The sequence below is a fragment of the Lissotriton helveticus genome, chromosome 6 (assembly GCF_964261635.1).
Source record: "Lissotriton helveticus chromosome 6, aLisHel1.1, whole genome shotgun sequence".
Lineage (NCBI taxonomy): Eukaryota > Metazoa > Chordata > Amphibia > Caudata > Salamandridae > Lissotriton > Lissotriton helveticus.
Genome location: NC_136067.1, coordinates 365,233,149 through 365,255,181, shown reverse-complemented (window position 1 = coordinate 365,255,181; position 22,033 = coordinate 365,233,149). Strand labels below are relative to the sequence as shown.

Genomic DNA, 22,033 nt, shown 5'->3' with positions numbered 1-22,033 from the left:
TAATTTCTGTAATGTGCTCTCACGTTTATGTTTTGCTGCACTGCAATTGTATGTTGAAATCAGCAGTCAGTAACGATCTGTTAGTATTAAAAATGCCATATGCGACATCTTTTTTCATTACACAGCACATTGTCAAAGTACATGAATGAGCATCAGACTGACTGGGATCTTTATTTGGACCATGCTTTATTTGCTTTACGATCGAAGCCGCATTCCACCACAAAGGTTTCCCCGTTTCTACTTATGTATGGCCGTGAAGCAAGATTCCCTATTGAGGTGGAGGAGGAACTGGTATGAGATTTACAGTACTTGAATGTATATTTGTATCTGCCAATTAATGTTATGTGACCTACATTTTATGTCCGGTTATTTTATTATCTTTACAAACCAATTATCCATTTGTTAAGTCTTATTCGATAATTACCTTTAAAGAATTATTTCACTTCTAAACAATTAAAAATTATTTATTGATTTTTATGTTTCCTTTATTAGCTTGAGTTTGTATTACCAACAGAAAGCGAATATCCCTCACTTGTTGCAGAAAGGAAAATTAGAGCATCAGAGTTGCAGAAGCAGACAAAGCAGAATATTGAGTTTTCCCAGGAAAAGCAGAAAGAAAAGTTTAAAAATAGACTTTGCAAGAAATATAAGCCCTACATGTTCAGCGAAGGAGAGTCAGTACTTTTGCAAAATAGCAGGCGTTCAACAAGAAAAGGCGGCATTTTGGAGCATAAATTTTTGGGACCCTACCGCGTAGCTGAAATGGAAGGGAAGCGTGTAAAGTTAATTAATGCTAGCAACATGCTATTACGTAGAACTTTCAATGTGGACATGTTGAGGCCTTATAATATGAGCGAGCAAGGTAATTTATTGAGGGCTACCTTCCATAAAGTCTTGGCATTATAATTTGCATGCGTTTTGTCATGGTGTTTCCTCTACCTGTTTAATTTTCTCTTTCATCGGTGCAAACTTAGCTGTTATGAACATGATGGTTTGTAAAGAACACTAATTGACGATCCGGACAAAAGAATATGTACTTTTGTTTCATTATTGGTTCTGGTTGTATGTTATAGTACTGTGTTTTTTCTATGAACTTATTAATTTAGTTAAATTTGAAAAAGTTTTTTGCAGGCAACATGACCAGTGACACTTGCTCATCTGTGCTTCCATCATGTCCTGCACTTCTTCCACTGTCACCATCACGTGTTCCACTGTCTAAAACACGGCTTTCATCGTCTCCAAGTCACCTTTCATCGACTCCAGCACGGCTCGCAGAGCTCTCACCGTCTCCAGCACGGCTCTCACCGTCTCCAGCATGGCTCTCACCGTCTCCAGAACAGCTTACACCGTCTCCATCACGGGTTCTATCCCCCACATGGTCTGAGTCTATTTTCATGAAAAAGGTTTTGGATGTGTGGAAGAAACCTCTTACAGGAAGGTTGGAAGCAATTGTTTCGAACTTCAAATTGTACGTTTCTTCGTTTAGTACCTTGAAAGATAAAGAATGGATATCTGATGAGGTATGTGTACTTGAAATCCTTTGTTACTGTACTTAGTGTAATGTTCATGCTGGTTCTTGTAGTAAAGCACATGTTTTTTTCCTTGGTTTTATTGAAAGGTCATAGATGCGTATCTGTCCGGAATATGTTTGCTAAGACCAAATGTATGTATATTTTGATCAATAACTAATCAATCTACTTTTCATTGTAAATATGTATTAAATGTAACTTCATTATAGCTTTTTAACTTCATTATATCTTTTTTCTTGAATTCAGTGTTTATTGATGTCTGCCACAGTGGCTACCTCTGTATTCTGTGGCAATTATCGTTCATCTTCTTGCCGGGTAAATATTAACGTTCTATTACTGCACTTTATTATTTTTTTTATGTTGGTATTCCTTGTTGTACAATTTGGTAAGAATTTTAATGTCATACATCATTTATTACCTTTTTTAATATTAGCTATTGCAAGTCTGGATGCTTTGTTGTTGTTTGGATTTGTCTTATATTTTTAAAATTTTCATTCCATAGTTAACGGCATTTTAGTTTTTTGTTAATTAGTTTAGTATGGATGTTGAATGTGACTTGTATCTTTTCATCTTTAAATCCTGTGTCACATAGCTGCTTTTTTGGGAAAATGAGACTGTCCTGTGTCTGACCAATACCGGAATGCATTGGATACTATTGGTAAGTGCAAAATTTTATGAGTTGATCCTTAGGAATATGACAGTTTAAGTTTTGTTAGCCTCGAAGAGTTTATTTTAATATATTACTCCCTTGCTTGTATTTCCCTTCCACATGGTTTGATGACACAACTGTATGTAAAAATGTAAAGTTTGCAATATTAGTTGTCAGTGTTGTCCTTTTTGTTGCAGGTAGTGAAACCTTTTACCAAAAAATTATTAGTATACGATTCACTGGTTGGAAATGCTGTCAAGTACCAGAAGTTTTTAACAAATTGGAGGTACCACTTTACTTACAATGTACCTTAAATGTTTCTATTCTGTAATACTGCATACATATTACACTGTGAATATACGAATTTTACATGTCTAAGTTCTGTTCAGTTACATCTTGTGTTACTTTGTTTTCTTTCATGAACAAATATGAAAGCTAACTGTTTGTATGTTTCAAAAGGGCTTTCCTAGAGGCAATCGGTTGTCAAGACAATGACCTATGGCAGTTAGTGGTAGAATGTAACGCCAAGCAACAGGACAGCTACAATTGTGGTGTTTTTTGTATGCTGGTAATTTCTCTATAATTGGAATTATAATTTGACTGTTGTTGTCGATATGTTTTTTATGTGGAGCGATTGTTTATTTGTATGGAACTCTGAACTTACTCTGGTGCTACTGGCTGTCTGAGGTGGTTGGTTTTTGGCTGCCATTTTGTCTGACCAGTAAGATGGGACAAAAGTTGCTTGTGTCGGACCTTGGATGAATTTTTTCCAAAGTAAACATTGTTAATTTTTGTTTTTAAGCACATTTTCTTTATATTTGGTTACTTGTATAACATAGACTTTTTTTTACCTGTCTATTTAGTTTGCAGAATCGTACATAACTGAATTTCCCGTCCCAGACCCAAATATAATTGATGCTACATTTCTGAACGAATATAGAATGTTTATTGCAATGAAGCTCATGCAGTACTCAGGTTAGAGTGAAATGTTTTTCTAAATTTCTTTTGACAATCGAAGTGCCCTAGTTGTGTTTTTTAGTTTACATTTGCTATCTATGTGTGGTTTCTTCAATTCTCAATCAAGCAGAGACTGATTGTTGTTCTTTATATTCAATGAAGTAATGTATGGCAATTATATTTGTGGATTTAAATGCTGTTTTATTTTGTTGCCATTTGAAAGTTTTGACCTGTTCTCATTGTCCTATGGTCTTCACTTTTATCTGGTTTGTACATATGTCCATAAGATAACTTTCAATTTCTTACAGTTTTAACAGTTGCTCCTTGAATGCGCTAATGTTACTCTCTCTTACATCTAGATTCTGTCCAAGAATTCTGTGGCGTGTGCAATTGTACAAACTCAGGTGTTCTGCATAGTTTTACAGTTCTATGCCAAGAATGCTGCAGATGGATACATTTGGAATGTATCCCATTCAACACATCTACCTTGTTACCTTCACAAGGCTTCAAATGTAGCAAATGTGTTTGAAAGAGCAGGGTACTTATTTTATTTATCATGTTTTTGAATGTCAGCTGTACATTAGCAGGGTCTGTAATGTCATGTCATGTACTATTGTGTCTTCATTATGGCAATTTATATGTCGTTCCAATTCTCTTCAGTTGCAAGTAAGGTGACTCATTTTGTTCTTTATTGTGCTTCGGCATTCACTATATTTACATTCTATTTCCATGACTGGATAATGGTGAGGGTACATTTTAATATACATTTGATAATACTTTTTGACTTAAATATTACATTTTAATCCACATTTCAAAAGTTCAAACCAACATCCGTTATGAACAGTAGGCCCTCTGGGCTATTAGGAATGTTAAGCAAGCTATTGCCTTCAGTCACATGGTGCTGGCCTTATCTGCCAGCCGGCCCGTTGATGGAAGCGTGATGACCAGATTTCTGACTAAGTCACCATGGCCTCATTGAAAAACCTCTATAATGATTAATAATATTTATAACCCGTAGGTGTCTGTATGGTCGGCACACCACAACAATGCAATGAGGTAGTCATTGTGTGTTTTCAATGTGTTATGCACTTTCATACTGTTAGTATCTCTCTCAACTTGCTTTTGCATTGCTTTCAGTTTGCCAGTAGTGTTTGACTGAATTACATTCATTAATAATTAAAGCTCAATGCTGCCTAAAGTAAGGGTTACTCATTGTGCAGATATTTCCATAGTGAGCTAGGTTGCTGTCTCTTTTGAGAATTGGAAATGATTATTTCTTTTTACATGATGGTAAATGCTACCAATGTGTAAAATGGATGTTGACTTTATTGCCGTCAATGTGTGTTGACGGGATAGTTGTCGACACGAGCTCCACCGATGGTAGTCTAGGTGATCGCCAACTACTTCTGGTTGTGGATAATCTGGTATGATACTTACAGTACTTTAATGGTTAATTTTACTGTTAGGTCACGTCTTGTCACGGTCACTAACATGGCTCGACACTGGTGTGTGTCAACGGGATCACGGACAACTGGCTCGCCGTCGACGTGTGTCCCGTTCCCTCGCCTGGAACCCTTTATGGGCTTCTGGGTGGGGGGCAGCAATTTATCCAAAACTTGTGCGCCTTCTAGGCTTCTACCTCTTTTTGGGTCATCTTTTGCCGTCATCAGCCTTCTAGGCTTCCACCTCTTTTTTGTTTTCTTCGGTCTCATCAATTCAGAGACATTATGTTGTGAAACGCTGCCCCTGCATGTCATTCAGTATTCACATGTAGATTGAAAAGTCCAAACGCTTCGACACTGGTGTGTGTCAACGGGATCACGGACGACTGGCTCGCTGTCGACGTGTGTCCCGTTCCCTCGCCTGGAACCCTTTATGGGCTGGGCGGGGCGCAGCAATTTATTCAAAACTTGTCCGCCTTCTAGGCTTCTACCTCTTTTTTGGTCATCTTTTGCCGTCATCAGCCTTCATGTCCAATGCAATGCGAAACCAACAAATTCCGCCGCAAACAATGACATCTTCTGGTCCCATGCCCAGTCCTCCGGGGGCACCATGGGCACACCGCTGAAACGGTCCTAGAACGCACCTTGGTAAATGTTCGTCGTGCCAACTTTACGCCAAAACTAAAGGCCAAAACTTTAGGCTAAAAAGAAGGGCTCTTGCCCACTGTGAAGCGAAGGTATTACCTGTGAGCCTGATGGATTGGGACGTTGAAGTACTCGTCCTCTAAGTCCAGCGTCGCCATGTAGTTCCCTTTATTCAGTAGACGCAGAATAAGTTGAGCGACCGTTCTGAATGAGAGATTTATGAGGTAAGTGTTGAGCTTCCTTACATCGAAAATGGTACTCCATTTTTCCACTGTCTTGCGATGGAAGAACCTTGAATAAAACCCTTTCCCGCTCTGGGAGTGAGGGACCACTTCTATTGGCCCCTTGTTGAAGAGTTTGTGGGCTTTGAGAAAAAGCAGTCGTAGATGTTTTGTCCCGCTACTGCCAGGAACACTGATTAGAGGAAGTTGTTTTAACTCGTTGTGGCCGCTTCGAATGACATTCAAGACACACTGGTCTGTTATGCTCTTCCAGTTCTACAGGCAATATGAGATCATGCACCCCACAGAAGATGCCAGAGGGGTACGATCATTACACAAAGCCAGGAGGCCGCTATTGACGTTTTGAATTTACTGTGCCCTGGCATCCTTGCCGGGCTTTTCCTTGCTGGCGAGCGGAATAAGATTGACCTTGCCTCTGTGTAGACTGTTGCCTGTAGGACTGTGAGGAATGGGAGTATGTGGAATAACGTTGTTGTTATCCTCCTCTGTTGCTATAACCTCTCCCCTTGGCCTCTCGGAATGGCACTTACGATATTTGAGACTGCCTAAGGACCTGGCAGTTTCAGTGTGCTTTATTTTATGTCCTCCTGTGCATCATCAATATGCTTTCCGAAGAGCATATCACCCTCAAAGGCCATGGCCAATATGTTGTCCTGCACTGTAGGGCAAAACTACGTTGCCTTGTCTTCTGAGGACCGCCGAACCTGCCACGGCTGTAAAAGCACTCGTTGCTCTGTCCATAGAGCAGTCAATGTTTTCTGAAGAAGTCCGCTCCCCTTCTTCTAAGAATTTCCGTGCTTCAACCTTAATAGCCTCCTGTAGAAGATCCAATGCTGGGGCAATGCCAAGTTTGTACTGCAACTATTTGTCTGATATTGTTCGAGGGTCTGCAGTCCTGATTGGATCCCAAATTCTCCAGACGCCTCTGAACAGTGCCTAAAAAGCAGATGTAGTAACTCCAGGCTCTGACCAGCGACATCCGGGTCTATCAGCTGCAAGGTTGTGATCATGGCAGGCAGCACATGCTGGGGTGTGACCTGCTGGCAGTATGCAGGAACCTTATGCGACATGTTGTACAAAACTGTTAGAAGTATGGCTGCGCACAACATGGGGTCATCCACCGTCTGGTAGTTGCTGAGCCACAGGCACTCTGAAAGCATGAAAGGATGCTGCTGTAGAAAGATGTTCATGAAGATAAAGCCCACCTTGTTTGTTCATGTAGAACATGGTCGTCATGTTGTCAGTGTCGACCTGGACTGAATCGGACTTGATTGCAGTCAGGAAAGCCTTGAGAGCCACATGGACCGCTCGTGGATCAAGCATATTGATGTGGTCGGACTGCTCTTTTCTTCACATTGTGAACGTTTCTTAAAACTTCATTTCTAAAAACAAATTACATTTCACGCAAAGCATAAATGTTTTCATAATGTAATCGGTGCAGGTAGACTTCATGAAAGAAAACTTATGTTTTCTACAAAGTAAAGAAAAAATGTACAATGAGATAAATATGTATTTAATGTAGTGTGCGTTGAAATTTATCATTAAAGAAGAGATACTGTTCAACGTTCGTGTTCATTTACTCTTGACAGTGACTTTTGTGACTGTATTTTGGCAAAGTAAGAAGGTCCTGACTGGCTGCAGTAATAAAAGTATCTTACAAAATAGCACCAGTTCCCTCTTAATTGGACGTCAATGAGCAAATGAGAAGTATCACAAACTTTAATGGACGCACTGTGCTCTTTCATATCGTTTGAGCACCATTATTTAAAAATGACAGTTTTGAACAATAGGGCCATCCTTATGTGAATCACCTTTTGCAACTTCCAAGTTGAGTACTTCATGCACAGTCTGTAGTCTACAACCATTAGAAATCCGTGAATACATGCTGCATCACCACTTTCCATTGTATTCCTTCATGTGATGGGTTTCAACAAACAGTACAAGTTCATATATGACCATATAAAAGATCTGTGATGTTCCGAGATTCCAGTTGCATCCTCCCCAAGTGTGTCTTCCTCCATCTCTTCAGCATACTCCCTACGGGCCAGATGTAGGTGGCCAATTACCGGTCGGTAACGGCCGAATTCGGCCGTTACCGACCGGTAATTGGATTTTGAGATGTAGGGCATGCATTTACAGAATCGGTATTTTACCGATTCTGTATTTACCGATTCGGTAAAATTACCGAATCAGTAAATACAGACTCGGTAAAATACCGATTCTGTAAATACAGATGTAGCTGGCACATGTCAGAATGCCACAGGGCTTTAAGAATCGGTATTTTACCACCCAATCCAATTGGGTGGTAAAATACCGAATCCAGGTGTGCATGCACATGTGTGCATGCACACCTGTGCCATGTGGCACACAGACATGCCCTTAGGGCATGTCTGTGTGCCACATGGCGCACATGCCTATTTTTGGGGTGCCAGAGGGTGTCAAAGTGACACCCCCTGCACCCTTGCTAAAATCGGTATTTACCGATTCTGTAATTACAGAATCGGTATTGCCCATTGATTCCTATGGGCTGCAAGGCCCATAGGAAACAATGGGCAATACCGAATCGGTATTTACAGAATCGGTAAATACCGAATCTTAACGATTCGGTATTTACCGAATCTGAAATACCTACATCTCCCCCCCTCTATTTTACCACTTCTTAAATACCGAATCGGTATGATTCGGTATTTAAGAAGTGGTAAAATAAAATTACCTACATCTGGCCCTAAGTTCCTTCCTCTTCAGACTTTCTTTTCATCGCTAACCGTTTCACAAACCCCACATCAATGTGGTTGTCTACCGCCACATCATAGAGTTCATGAATCTCCTGTGTAGCGTGTGTTACTGCCTGATATTTTACCACCTCTCCCTCTTTGCTGCAGTGTGCTTCTGTCGAGACCTTCTACATATCCCACGGTATCCTACATGATTGTCATTTCCATATAAAATGCATAAAAAAAATATAAGTGACACATTGTAAGGGCGAATAACATAAAAAATGTAAGGCACAACACACACCAAACCTGCATGCCTTATTGTCCAATCTAAGAGTGATGTCATTGCCACCAAGTGGCTTGGATGGTCTATATTCCCCTCTTCACCGGTAATCGCTCTACCTGTCAGCAATTGTAGACGTGTGTACTCCATTGCCAAAAACATGGGGACTATAGCACTAAGTACAGTTTTCCTCACAGTAGAAAGAGATATCCTATTAATTTCTTGCTGCATCTCAAAGCCAGCTTTAGACAGAATAGCTCTTGAAATAATTCCATCGCTGAGGTCACGACTCCTGTCGACAGAATTTACGATGACTGTACTTTGCTGATTTTTAATGTGTCCTTTTTTGATTTGAACACAAACATTATTAATTCTGATGGTATCTGAAGAGTGGCTTGAAAGAGACTTTGGAGAACTGCCAAGAAAAAAACCACTTTGATTTCTCCCAAAAGTTTCTTCGCAGGCTTTTTTTACTGCATTGACTGTCTTATCATCATTGTTCATTAAGCGGATCTCTTTTAAATGCACATCAAGACGATTTAGATTACACAATTTCTTTATATGCCTCACTATTTTTTCAACACATTCCTGCAGTGGAAAATTGAAATTTCCAGAGTACAGAGCTGGAATGGCCACAGAATCTATAATGTACATTCCGTTAGCGATGCCTTAAAAGATATTTGTAATGGCTTTCTTAAGTACATTGTAGTGTAGTTCCTATTATCCCAATAGGCTCTGCGCATTGGAATAATACCTTGAATAGTATAGGCCTAGACCAGACGTTAACTAGGTCTACTACTGTCGATATTAGACTTAAAGTTTTGGGTTTGCCAGCTAGCTCAGAGTTCACTAGAAACTTTCTCGAATAGGCAAGGAGGAGTTGAACCTCCCTGGATAGACAAGAAGGGATTTAGTTTCTGACAACCATAGAACATGACAACTTTGCTCTCCCCTAATCAAGAGTGTATCTCTAGAGTCGTGTGAACAAAAGGCAATTTATTTTACTCAGTCAGTACGTGCATTCTTAGTCTCATCAGATTGTAGAGAAAAGGAAGAGACGGGCGTGTTCAATAAAAGATGTTATTTATTGATCAGTCTCTTTTCTCATACAAGAGAAATGGATCGATATTATTGCAATACTTATAGTTAAGTAAAGTGCATACATTAAAAGCAGAAGTATAAAATAATACTGTAAAAACATTGATATGGTTTCTAAGCCATATGATGGTTTAAAATGAATAAAATATATACATACACATATACATTTGACTAATCGTACTGAACTGGTGTTTCTAGCTACGCCTACCCCGTGTACCTGACCTAAGTCTAATGCGTGGGCGGGAATAGAAAGTTACAGTTTAAGTTAAGTTTGTTTTGCCAAGTGACTGACTAAAGAATTCTCTGCGAGGGGTTATTCAGTTCTGTACCTGGAATCTAGGATGGATGAGGGATGGTATCTCTCGTCTCTGGTCTCGATATTCCAGGCTGCCTGCGAGGGCCACCCGGAAGCGCCGGAGCTGGATTTCTCGGCAGGAGAAAGCAGCGTCTCGTTCTCAGCGCGTCAAGAAGGCGGGGCTGCGCCAGCGGGGTCTGCTCTGCTCTGGGCTTCGGCAAGTCTGGCTGCTCCGTCCTCGTCACCACCGCGTGTGTTTGCATAGGGCAATATCGGTAATATTTATACCTTTAAGGTGCCGAGATTGACGTAAGGATGGACATAGATACGTCAATAAGGATGTCATACGACTTGGTCGTTAGCACATTCTTTTGCTGAAGTTCTCGAAGAAATCAAAACAATGGCCGCAGGGTTTTTCCCAGGTTGACATAGGTTTGATTTGTTTTGAGAACTCCGTATGCCTTATCAGGGGCTGGAGGAATATCGCTTGTCTAATTAGATGGCAAGCGTTATGACCTAATCAGATAACACGTTCCTGTGCCGTAGTGTGGCTTTTTCAGATAACGGTTCCTGCATCATGGGGGTTTTCTGCCTCATGGGCTGGCTGCTAGTTAACTTGTTAGTTTGTTAACCAGAATAGGGTCAGGAATAGGGGGATCGATACAGAACCTATAGGAATACATCACACCCACTCCAAGCTAACTATGGACATATTTACTAATCTATGCATAGTAAAACATACTGTAGAGTATAGTGTATACCTTACCACCCCAAAATACATAAATGCATTTTGAAATTATCAAATACACGGAAAAATGCAGTCATATGTATAGTATGCACTCAAGCTGTAGAATATTGCTAAAGTAAGCACGCATTTGTATACATTATTGCTATTTGGTATATGAAAATTTACACATGAAATGGCTCTTAATACAGAAAAAAAGTTCGAGACCATTTCATCACAGAATAAGAATGATTATGAACATACCAGCGGGCAGCTAATGTCTATAAGCTATCTAACATTAGAAATTTTAGTTCTCTAAGAATAGTTCTTACTTTAAGCAGAAGATAAGTGTCCCAAAAAATATGCAAAAATATTTTGGGGCTGCTGAAAAAATTGCTGTCCGTGAACTGGAGGGAAAATTGTTCATGGTATTCTGTTATTAAAGTTGAAGGCCAAATTCAGGGAACGCCGTGTGCGAGCTTGCTCAAAAGTCTCTATTTCTGCTCTGGTGAGAACATCATATCATTTAGGCTTTCGAAAAAGCTGTCAACAGCTTCCTGGGAGAGTTCCACTAACTCGGAAAAAGGGGTAACCATGCATTCGTTCGCATGACTGTCTCCACTGGCGTTTTGATTTGGAATGATGACAGAAGGTCGTACCTGATCGATGCTGCTTTCATCTTGAACTTCACTACCCCTTAATCGTGATGGTGAAGCTTCCACAAATGCCGTCATCAGGATTGGTAGCCGTTGAGGGCAGCACAAAGCATGAGCCTTTATTGGACTCAACAATGTTTCTGCATCCATTGGCGCATCCGATTGTAGCGTCAGACAGGTGTCTAACACGCATTCTTCTCCGCATAGCAGGCACCTTAATACAGGTAAAACACATCGATGCCACATTGGTCGAAATGATAGAAACCAAGTCATGTTCAGGTCTCTAAGCGGGGATAGTCCCAGGATTTTTGATATCCGGTCCCGGTATCCAATGGCTCGGATTGTTTCTTCCCTTGTCGCAAGTGTTTTGTCTGTGACATGGTTTGCCATAACGAAATATAAGGACTAGGAATAGGATTCCTGCAATTAGTCCCAAAATGAGGGGAAGTCCGCCAAAAATCGAATGGACGAAATCTGGAAAAATACCCAGTATGGCTTTGAATGGTGTTAATGCCATCGAAAATACTGTCTTAAATACTTTTGAGACTCCACTGGTATCAGAAATATTTAAGATTTCATTCAGGATTTCTGCGAAATGTATGGGGGAATTAGTTGATAACAATGAATGTATCTCTGCAGTCGTCCTTGCGACCTGGAGATCATACGTTTCTTTTGATGACGTGAGCCTGGTCGGCGTCTGAAGAAGCACTGTTTTCATTCTGCTTAAAGTGTCTATTCGAATAGAAGTAATTTTCAAGTTGGGCCATGCCCTTGCCTCCCTGTCTGGAAAGGAGCTGGGGAACAATGAGTGTCCACAGCACTTGACCTTCGCAGTCGTAGTTACGAGATAAGGAGTCCCGGGCATAAGACTACAACATCTGCGATCTACAATTAGAATGTAACTCCCATTATAGAGTCTTCGAAAGAATGGTTCTATCTCTGTTGCAGGTGCGCCTTGCTGGTGACATGAAAGGTTATTTGAGTTCCCTTCACAGGCTCCGTGCAAACTAATTCCATTACACAGAAGTGTACCGCTTAGTGACATTGCACAATTATTGCCACTAAGAAACACTTTCTGTCCTTTATTACTGACACATGCATGTGAATAGGGCAGGTTCCATGTTGTTTTAATGTACCCCTTTCCCAATTTTTCGTACATGCCAGCCTGTATATATTTTTGGCAGTATTGAAACCTGAAGGTTGATATTGGAATAATAATTATCCCATGTTTTATCCATTCACTGACAGGTCGTTCTGACATTGTCACTGGTAATCTTTCGAGTTTCTCAATGCTCAGGATTGTATAATCAGCACCCTTTTGTGCCATACTGATTTGTCTATCAGTAAGGTTAAAGATATGGAATAGTGACGTTGTGTTGATTAAACGCCAAGGCACATAGCCTGAACGCAGATTTTGTAACGTCCAGCCAAGCTGTATAATAGAACGCAATTGAGACTGACCGTGTTGTAATAACAGTAAGTCTTGCGATAATATGTCGATTGCTGAAGACACAATGCTGTCCAGAGAAAAAATTCTGGAGGACAGAGTCATTAACCCATTGTCCACTACAGAAAGTGATTTTTCCAAATTAATACGGTCAATTTCCCGTATCCTTTCTGCTGTCTCAATTTGAGTCACCTTCCAGGCCTCATTGTATGCTGCATATACAGAGGCTGCTATGAAACATTTTTGACGCTGTTTGCGTGGTCCCCTAGTGAAATCACGCAAGTCAGCACCATCAGTAAGTAAAGTTAGGTGTTGCTTAATTTCTGCCAGTGTGGAAGTTTGTAGCCATTGAAGGCATAATTTGCCCACACTGTAGGTGGTTATTATCCCTGGGTGTTGTCTTTGAGGATATCTAGGGTCTGGCCTGGTCATTTTGAACCCCTGTGTTTTGTTCAGGAATCTGTCTTGACAGTTATTAGTATCTGTGGGCCAGATCAACCATTTTTCCCAATCTGGATGTGTTCTGTTTTTGTTTAATACATAGTTTATGTCTATCTCTTCATCTGTAGAGCTATTGCTGTTCATTGTTGGGTTTGGAATAGACGGTTTATTTAAGTCTTTGATTTTGGCTAGGCCAAGACAGGTGGTTTGTTGAACAGTGTCATTTAAAAATATAATTTGTTCTGGGATCATGCAGGCTCTAAACAAAGATTCTATACCCTGTACTTGCCATTCTTTTGTACCCCAAACACTTTTCACTTCAACATGTTTGTCCCAGTAATCAAAACCAAAAGTATTCATTTTTTCAAAGAATGAGTCTGAATATATCAATTTCGTGTTTGTTATCATGTTCTTTGTCCCTGTCTTATTTGACAATTTGAAATAAAATGTTTCAGCATTACTTGTGTTAAAACCTGAAAAATATGGATATTTGTCATAAAAGGTTCTTGAGCTTCCTTTTGGAGGGGTTGCACAATGTTCCCATTGATTATAATTTAAAACATTTCTAGGTTGTGCAGATCTATGTAAAAAATGGTTACCATAGTGGTTGTAACAATGCATACTATCATAATTTGTTGAACCCTGCAAATAATCATGTTTGGTAAATTTAGCAGACATTACTAGGTCAGACATCATATTATTTATACTTTCGAAGTCCCAATCATCAGCAAATGAGCTTGGTTTTACAAAGTCACTCAATGAGATCATAATTTGGTGTGGATATTTCAGGATTTCAACCGGACCATAAATTTCGTAGTCAGTGTTGTCCCATGCTACCCCACCCGGTATAGGATTGGCTGTGAAGTTGACTGAAGAAAGTTCTCTTTTCTCGACGTGTGAAGATGTGTGTGGTTTGAGGATCAAGTTGATTTTCTGACTTGCTGTGTCCATTTTAGCATATTTTCCCTCAATGAAGCGTCCCAATGTTAGTATCATGATGAGCCAAAGTATGAGGATAAATGCACCAAAACCCACCCAGAATTCAATCCATGGAGAAATTAGATATGTTTCTTTCAGTTGTTTCAAAAGTACTTTAACTTTATCTTTAAAGGTTTTTGTTGATGGCTGTGTCCTTGATTCAGTGAAACCTTCAGAGGAATCATCGAAGTTTATGAAGTAGCCGGATGCAGTTCTGTCAATTGCTTCAGGATCACTGTTTCTTGCATATTCGTTTGTTACTTCATTATAGGTTGGTGTGTCTCTGCTAAATGTTTTTATTTGGGTTTTCAGAGGTTTAAGTTCCATTGCATTGTTGCATAGTCCTTGTTGTTCTTCTGTAGGCGTTTCGAATGTGATTAGCCTCTTTGTTAGGACCTCTGTACTGGTAGCAAACCTTGGTGTTCTGCTACTTATTGGGAGTCCACTTGGCCTACTATTTGTTATCGGCCACATGATTGTGGTTTTACCAGGTCGATGGATACAACTCGGTTCTCCTTTTTACCAGCAAGCGGCGGTAGTACAACTGATCTTGTCCCGTTGACAGACAAGACAGGAACTGCTTTTCTGTAAGAAGGCCCAAATTCCTTCTTTACCGCGATCTTTTCTCTGACTAGATCCCCGACTTTTGGAATCCAGACAGGTCTTGCTGGGACAGGTGGTGGTTCTTCAGTGGTTGTTGGCTGTTGTTTCAACTTTATGTTGCTCAGGTCTTTTCTTGTTTCGTTTAAGTCCTGCAAAATAGCCAAACGGTCTTTGATATCAAAGCTTTTTTCCTTCACCACTGAAGTTTGACTGTCAAGGTCAGAGATTAACATCCTAGTTCCAAATAATAATTCGTACGGACTGAATCCCATCAGAGAATTTCTTGGCAAGTTATTTAGACTACGTTGGACACTTATTAGATGTTTGACCCACCCAGCTCCCGAACCTAATATCCTTTCCGTTATAGATTGCTTTATGCCTTGGTTTTTTCTTTACACCATCCCGTATCCCTCAGGAAGGAAGTGAGAAGATTCCTGCTGTGCTATGCTCATTTGGCCATGTTTCCCATCAGGCTGGAGGGCTAGAGTGAAAACAATGGTCAAACGTAGCATGCTCTTAGCGTATATGCCATTTAGACTCGCAAATCTTTGTATAACAGTCCAGACGTCAGCCGAGTGCTGGTGATCTACATTATAAGTGGAAACTAGCCTGTATATGTTAATCGCAAGCCTTGCTTTTTACTGTTGATTTTTTCTGGAGTGAAACGACACGGTATTACACCGTTTCTCTCACCACTGCGATTCCTGTTGCAGTTTGGGCAGTTTTTTACAAACAGGGTATGATGCAGGCTCATGTCTGGCCACCAGTACCTTGATTGTAGTTCTTCCAGAGAATCTTTTAGTTTGAGGTGTCTGAGACCCTCGCCCATATGTGCGTCTGCGATTAACAAGTTTCTCCTGTCCATGTTTGGAATCACTCTATCCCCCACTCCAGGGATTCGAGCAAAAGGGACGGAGTTTGCATCGATTATGTATGTATAATTGAGTGGATAATTGATCGGTAGCGCTGAGCAGTCGCCTTTTGATGACGTTTTCACCGCCAGCACTGTTTCACCGTCAATATACTTCGCTGTACGCTTTTTTCCAACTACGGAAGCCGATTTAGTTGCTGCCGCTGTGGCTGTCTCAGCCAATGAATTCCCTGCAACGTGAACGCCATCACGCTGATGACTCAGTGAGTGTATCACGTGAGTCTTTGGTAGTTCTCTTTGTAACAGAACTATTTGTTCCCAAAGCAGTTTTTGCTTTATTGTTGCACCTGTGTCATCTTTGTAACCGTTTTGAATCCATGTCTGCAAATCCTTGTTATATGATTTGACGCAGTAATATGAATCGGACACTATAAGTGTCGGGAATTCGCGATCCGCATTATCTAGCGCCATTTTCAATGCTAATATTTCAGTCTGTTGTTCTGAATTAGTTTCAACTGAGTGTGTTTTTGTTAATAGAGGTCTTAGTTTACCTCCTCGCCACACTTCTTTTGTAATCTCTCATGTGGGGTTGTATGCTTGTTCTCCCCAAACGGAGGGTTGAGCATGTCCGTCTGTATAGATTACACAAGCGTATTGTCGTAAGGGCAGAATGTCGATTGGCAGAGGGAATGTTCTTTCATAGTCTAGATTTTTTAGTTCCTCTAGTTCTGGATCAAAGTAGTAGTATACTTTGTCCGTTGTAATTGAATTCACCCATTGTATCCATTCCGGATTCAATGTTGTTGTTGGTAAATTACACGGTGTTGTTAATGCCTCAAAGGCTGATTCTGCTGTTCTGACTGTGATACGTCTACCGTCAGCTTGATCTTTTTCTCTAGCTATTGCGGTTTGAACTGCATGAACAATTTTTTCTTTAATGCTGAATTTCTTTTCAGCTTCTGTGTACAAGTGTGATTTGAATGCAATTGGTACCTTTTCTCCCTCATTAGAGGTCAGGTATGTGAATCCGCATCTTCCTGGGATGACTCGAATCACAAGATTGCGTGTGTTGTCACGTGTTTCTAATTTTGTTTTAATTAACATGTCTGTTTGTAAGGATCTCAGAATTTCTGTGTGTATTTGAGTCCAACTGGTTCTTTTAAAATCTGGTTTTATCAGATCATAAAGGGGTTTGACCCTTTCTGCGTAATTTGCAATGTATGTTCTTCCAAAATTTAGGAAGCCTAGAATTGACTGTAGGTTTTTTAGTGTTCTAGGTGCTTGGAGTACGGCACATTTCTCTAGGAAATTGTCAGCCAGGCTTTTGCCTTCACTTGATAATTCATATCCTAAGAACAGGACTGTCAGATGGGCAATTCTGGATTTTTTAAAGTTGAATTTGTAACCCTCTGCTGCGAACCCAAGTATTATGGTGTTCACTCTTTTCAAGTGAGTATCCAAGTAATCATCTGTTAAATAAATGTCATCGACATAAGATAATGCTTCGTCGTCATATGTTTGTAGTAATTCTGTTACTCTCGCTGAGAATACTCCTGGGCTGTTCTTGTACCCCTGGGCTAACCGACAGAATTGTTTTTGAGTGCCATTTATTGAGAACGCAGACAAATATCTGCTCTCTGGTGCTATGTTTTGACAAAAGAATCCATTAGAGATGTCTAATGTTGTTTTGTATTTTTTGCGCACTATGTTATTCATTAGTGCAGCACTATGCGAGTTTTGCACTGCAAAGGTTTTGCAACATGAGTTAAGGTGTCGGTAATCCAAAACTAGACGGTATGAATTGTCTGGTTTGGAGACCGGAAACAAAGGGTTGTTCATTTGTGAGGTGCAAGTTTCAATCACCCCCTGGTATTCTAGCTGATCTAGGATTTCTTTTACCTGTTTTTTAGCTTCTTGCTTAATTGGGTACTGCCTTTGTGCAGTAGGTTGTGATTTTAACTGGATTTTGTGAGGAGGAGAGTCCTCATCCCATCCTACGTGATTTTTATATAAAGCAGGAGCTTGAGCTACTGCCCACTTTCTAGCAAGTGTGTATTTTTTATGAATTGGGATATGATTTGAGAAGGCAGGCATAATTACTTCTTCGCCATGAGGGCACTCCCTGACAAACTCTGGTGGCCAGTCTTTTTCAGCTAGAAGGATGTCATAGTCCTTGGAGAGATTATCCCAAAATAGTCCCCTGATTTTTCTAGTCTTATCCCCTTCTATACGTAAAGTTATTTCATATATTTTGTAAGGTTTGCTAACTCTGGTGTCTGCAGTTTCCACTTGAAGATATTCATTCGTGTCCACTGTCTCCAGATGATTCATAAGGACTTTGCGAGCTATGCTCACTTCTGCTGCGCTGTCTAGCATTGTCTGAGCCCATTCTCCATTTTTCAGTTGTGTCCTCAGAATTCTCGGCATTGTTAACTATTTTAATGCTGGCTACCTTCTTTTTTGGAAATTGTAATTTCTTTTTTAGCTGAGCAGGTTCCTTGTCTTTGGACTTGGCGTGCTCTTCTCTTTGTTCTGATCGTCCTCTTCTTTCCGATTTCTGCGAGGAAGTCTGAAAAGATTGAGAGGGACGTGTGTCAATGTCTTGATATCTATCAGGCTTTTTATATTATCCCTTTTTTTAAGGTTATATCTTTTCCCAGAGGGGTCACTTTGGGGTGACCTGTGTCTTTGGTTCGGAGATATTTCTCTTCGCCTAGGAGACCTTCCTCTGGACTGGAATTTCTTTTCTTTAGGATTGGATTGTTTGTTTCCATCCCAGCTCTTTTTCTGTGATAATGAATTATTATTAAAAAATATTTTTTCAGGACTCTCAATCAGTTGTGGTTTTACTGGTATTCCACCTAAACTATCTCTACCTAGTTCCTCATAGGATTTTTCTATGATTCTCGCAATTTCAGCTGGTTGGTCTGCTATATCTGTCTCTTTTAGCCTCTGGCGGATCGCCACGTTCGCTGCTTCTCCCTTTATGTTGGCTAATAATATAGCCGAGACCTGCTTGAAGTCTTTCAGTAATTTCATACCAAGAGTTAAAGCGGGTTCTGGACCGTATTCGTCTTGAATTTGTTTTAGCACATCTGGTATTACCGAAATGGATGGAACACCGTGCGTTTTTGTGTAAATGGAAGCAGAGACTGTACCCCAAGTGTCACAGTCCTCAATGTGTGGTGCGATTCCCATTGGAAGACAGATAGTCAGAATCCTGTGTTTTTCTAACGGGGTGGTGTCTAGAAACACCGCCTCTATTTGGGTGATTTTCTGTGCTAACCAGAATGGTATTTGTTCCCGTTTAGCCGGTACTTTACCTAGGCAGGACTGTATGTTCTGTGGTGTAATTTTATTTGTGTTCCCCTGGTGAGGGGTCAGCTGTGGAATTTTAATTGCTGGTTGTATTGTTGAAGTCCGCATCACATATTGGACTAATTGTCTATGTACTTTTATTAATTGTTTTAGTTGTATTAAAAGATCTGCTGCAGACATTCTTTCGATGTCTGGATGTGGTGTGTATCCGGCTAGGACCGGCCACGTTGCTCCTGGTCTACCTAAAGGACCGAGCCTGGTGATGTGAATATTATGTTTTAGGGCGCCATCAAATAAGAGCAGGTGCTCTTGAAATTTGAGTGGTACTTCCACCTCCTCGAAAGGAGTGTACATTTCAGGAGGTTCCTCTATTTTGTAATAGTGGAAGTACTTTGTTACAGCATTTTCTGCTGGAAAATTTATCCATGAATAGTATACCTCTGTCTGCCGATATTCGTGTGCCTCAATTACGAATATGACTGTGCCACCTCTAGGTGTCAGTCCGTTTTCTATAAGCTTTAAGGTTATAGATTTCCTTTTGATGACCGGGATGAGTATTATATCCTGGTCTGCTTCTTGTAGCGCAGTATCAGCTGCTGCTATTTCAGCTGCTAATTTAACTGCCTCTCTTTCATCATCACTGTCTACCATTTTACCGACAGGATGGTTACTTTGTTTGTTTGCAGATCAGGTTTCTTATGGAAACAAAGATTAGATGCACAATATTTTGGAACAGTGTATCCTTCAACGTTGACTTAAACCAAGAACCATACATAGGAGTTCCCTCCTGCGAGGTCTGGCGGATATGACCTTTCACCCACTCCAGACGTCTTTGGAGTATTATGGGAAAAAGGGGTCTGAGTGAGAAAGCACGACTGAGTTACTCTAAATGTCTTACGTTAGTTTTATCGCCCTTCCAAACACGTTGGGCGCCATGTAGTGTAGTTCCTATTATCCCAATAGGCTCTGCGCATTGGAATAATACCTTCAATAGTATAGGCCTAGACCAGACGTTAACTAGGTCTACTACTGTCGATATTAGACTTAAAGTTTTGGGTTTGCCAGCTAGCTCAGAGTTCACTAGAAACTTTCTCGAATAGGCAAGGAGGAGTTGAACCTCCCTGGATAGACAAGAAGGGATTTAGTTTCTGACAACCATAGAACATGACAACTTTGCTCTCCCCTAATCAAGAGTGTATCTCTAGAGTCGTGTGAACAAAAGGCAATTTATTTTACTCAGTCAGTACGTGCATTCTTAGTCTCATCAGATTGTAGAGAAAAGGAAGAGACGGGCGTGTTCAATAAAAGATGTTATTTATTGATCAGTCTCTTTTCTCATACAAGAGAAATGGATCGATATTATTGCAATACTTATAGTTAAGTAAAGTGCATACATTAAAAGCAGAAGTATAAAATAATACTGTAAAAACATTGATATGGTTTCTAAGCCATATGATGGTTTAAAATGAATAAAATATATACATACACATATACATTTGACTAATCGTACTCAACTGGTGTTTCTAGCTACGCCTACCCCGTGTACCTGACCTAAGTCTAATGCGTGGGCGGGAATAGAAAGTTACAGTTTAAGTTAAGTTTGTTTTGCCAAGTGACTGACTAAAGAATTCTCTGCGAGGGGTTATTCAGTTCTGTACCTGGAATCTAGGATGGATGAGGGATGGTATCTCTCGTCTCTGGTCTCGATATTCCAGGCTGCCTGCGAGGGCCACCCGGAAGCGCCGGAGCTGGATTTCTCGGCAGGAGAAAGCAGCGTCTCGTTCTCAGCGCGTCAAGAAGGCGGGGCTGCGCCAGCAGGGTCTGCTCTGCTCTGGGCTTCGGCAAGTCTGGCTGCTCCGTCCTCGTCACCACCGCGTGTGTTTGCATAGGGCAATATCGGTAATATTTATACCTTTAAGGTGCCGAGATTGACGTAAGGATGGACATAGATACGTCAATAAGGATGTCATACGACTTGGTCGTTAGCACATTCTTTTGCTGAAGTTCTCGAAGAAATCAAAACAATGGCCGCAGGGTTTTTCCCAGGTTGACATAGGTTTGATTTGTTTTGAGAACTCCGTATGCCTTATCAGGGGCTGGAGGAATATCGCTTGTCTAATTAGATGGCAAGCGGTATGACCTAATCAGATAACACGTTCCTGTGCCGTAGTGTGGCTTTATCAGATAACGGTTCCTGCATCATGGGGGTTTTCTGCCTCATGGGCTGGCTGCTAGTTAACTTGTTAGTTTGTTAACCAGAATAGGGTCAGGAATAGGGGGATCGATACAGAACATATAGGAATACATCACAACATCTTGACATTGTCCATGACTATGGCCCCATTTGGAACAATTGTGGCCCACAGCATGAATTACATATTTTCAAGGAAGATTTCCTCCAGTGGTGATTACACATTCTCCAGTTCCTACTTTTTTCCACTTGTTAATGATGACTTTGCTTGCTTTTTCAATCTCAAGGCCACCAGCAGTTACAATGGCCAAGGCAAGACCTCCAGTATGTGCCAAAGCTTCATTAGCAGCATTCACTACAGCAGCTACACGTTGCTGTGTTAAATCACCCATCCAGACAGATACATTTGCTCTCCTGTTTTGCCTATTGTTGTCTCATACACCTTCTTATCAGATACAGGTCTAGACTGAGTAGTCCAAGTGGAATCCACAAGGAAAGCCTCACAGTACAATTTCATCCTATTTATTTCACTTAAGCAATTGCTTTGCTTAAGAACATCATAAACAGCATCTTCAATTGGAACTGCTACTGTGTTCTCCTGAAGCATGTTCCGTTCTGTAGTGAATGTAGATCCTCTTTCTCCAGCACCAGAATCCATTGCTGACGTGTGTCGCCCGGCCATGCTAATGCTTGTGGATGGTCTAAATCCAAGTAAATCCAAAAAGAATTCCATGCAGTTTTAAAACAACGAACCAGCGGTTTGCATGACACAACAACACTGAGGATTAACAACACCAACAAAGTCTTTACACTTTCTTTTCAACAGACTCATAATTTGGAATGCAGCAGATGACCACCTGTAGCATTTCTTCTTGTTTTGAGGGGCAAAGCGCCTTCTTGCTGGTCTCGCCTTCCCAATGCCTGCCGCTCCACTCGCACTGGTGGCAAGT

The 22,033-nt window shown here is 40.7% G+C and overlaps 1 pseudogene; it reads right to left on the bottom strand.

The window, feature by feature from the left end:
- Nucleotides 1–6,246: 6,246 nt before the first annotated feature.
- LOC144762307 (protein mono-ADP-ribosyltransferase PARP9-like) lies at nucleotides 6,247–21,765 on the bottom strand (annotated as a pseudogene).
- Nucleotides 21,766–22,033: the final 268 nt, after the last annotated feature.